Genomic DNA, 1,978 nt, shown 5'->3' with positions numbered 1-1,978 from the left:
TGGGGATCTGGGATATGACATCTAAAAGAGGAATTTTCACTTCTACTTTTTTGAAGACTTTTAAATTTTTTTTCATAGAAACAGTTTTCTTTTTATTTACCAAGCAATTAGGAAAGAACACTCTGTTGGTACTCTCGGCCACTCCTAAGGGTATAAACACCATGACATTGGTTGGAGGGCCTTTATTGGGTCTGCCTTTGTACTATATTCAGTGGTACATTAGTTGGTGCTTGTGAACTAACCGGCTGATGATGCCTAGGGTTAGGTTCTAATTGAATGGACAAAGTTCTTTTCTTCCTTTTACGCAAAATTGAGACAACTTGGGTGAGTTCTTTTGTAAGATTTTGATAGCTTGTCATAAGGAAAGTCATATTCTTTTCCAAATCACTTACTCTATTTGCCTCTCCAGTGTTGGTAAACCTAGGGGGTTGCTCATAAGATGATAGGAGATGAGACTTAGGGAAACTAGCTTGAGGTCCTATATTTGGCTTAGGAAAAATACTTAGGGAAAAAGGTTATTGTGCAAAGGGAGGCCTTTGGGGTCCAGATTGACCTTGATTATGAAAATTGGGAGGCACTGCTTAGTTGCCCTGGTTTTAGGAGAAATTTGGGTGATTTCTCCATCCGAGATTGTAAGTGTTACTATATAGGTTATTCTGATATAAGGTATTAACACTTTCATTGGAAATGGTGTTGGGGCATTCTTCTATAATATGTCCAGGGGACTGGCACCAGTTGCACATCATAACCATATTGACTGATGATGGTTCTCTAGGAACAATAGCCTCAATCCTTTTGATTAAGCTATCCAGGTGGGCTTCCTTGGTTATTAACCCATCCACAAAATATCATTTTCCTTTTATGGTTCTTTCACTCTCTTGGGTTGATTCTCACTCATAGGTTTTGTCAGCTAAGTCAAGTAAGAATTCCCATACCTTTTATTCATCTATAAAGGATGTGAATCCCCCACGGCATATAGACTCTATCATTTTTTTAGTTGGGTAATCAATACCCTCATAAATTATTTAATAAAAATACTTTAAGTCTAGACCATGGTGAGGGCATTCTTGGAGTAGATCCTTGAATCTCTCCATAAGTTTAGAAAATGACTCACTAGGTTTTTTTCTAAATTGAATGATATCACTTCTAAGCTTATTGGTCTTGTGAGTTGGGAAAAACTTCTTAAGGAAAACAACCGTGAAGTGTTCCCATATGGTTATAGAATTTATGGGTAACCTATGCAACCACTTCTTAGCTTAGACTTTTAATGCAAAAGTGATGAACCTAAGCTTAATAGCATCATCAGAAAGTGTTGGATCTTAATTAGGACACATATCTCTTCAAATTCCCTTAGAAATAAGTATGCATCCTTAGAGATCAGCCCATGGAAGTGGGACAATGTAATGATGAATTGAGATTTGAGCACAAAATTATTGCCCTGAGCTTTTGGTAGAATTATGCAAGAAGGTTGGGCTGCTCTAGCAGAGTAGAACCTATCTTTCAGAAATTTAGGTGGAGGGTTTTGTTGTTGGCCTTCTATAATAAAAGGGATTGATTAGAATATACATATAGGTCACTACTTGTGAGATCACTTCGTTCTGATCAATTCTCAGTATTATGTACTGACTTAGTACTCATGCAACAAAAAACTATCCACAACTAGAATAAGACAAACCACAACCACAAAAGAATGAATTTTTTTTTGAAAACTTTTTTTTGATTTTTTTTTGGTGAGCTTATTGGCAAAGATCCAAGGTTACTCAGGTCAATTCCTGAGGTACTGCTACAGGGTGAAACCTGTCTTTATTATACTGTGAGGCTTGGCAACCTCTACCGATACAACTATTATTATAAGTTGTTCTTTTTAGGAATTCAATAAATAATAAAAGAAAAAAGAAAAGAAAACATTATGTTTTACTAAAACAAAGTGAAAAATAATGGAACTGTCTCCCCGACATCGGCGTCAAAAACTTGTTTG

At 36.2% G+C, this 1,978-nt stretch overlaps 1 non-coding gene across 1 annotated transcript; it reads left to right on the top strand.

Moving 5' to 3' along the window:
* Positions 1 to 1,047: 1,047 nt before the first annotated feature.
* LOC122072430 lies at positions 1,048 to 1,154 on the top strand. Its single transcript, XR_006138445.1, has one exon. It is a non-coding gene; the product is annotated as a small nucleolar RNA R71 (small nucleolar RNA).
* Positions 1,155 to 1,978: the final 824 nt, after the last annotated feature.

The sequence above is a fragment of the Macadamia integrifolia genome, chromosome 2, assembly GCF_013358625.1.
Source record: "Macadamia integrifolia cultivar HAES 741 chromosome 2, SCU_Mint_v3, whole genome shotgun sequence".
NCBI lineage: Eukaryota > Viridiplantae > Streptophyta > Magnoliopsida > Proteales > Proteaceae > Macadamia > Macadamia integrifolia.
Note: the sequence above shows the minus strand (reverse complement) of the source record. Positions and strands in the feature narration are given on the sequence as shown.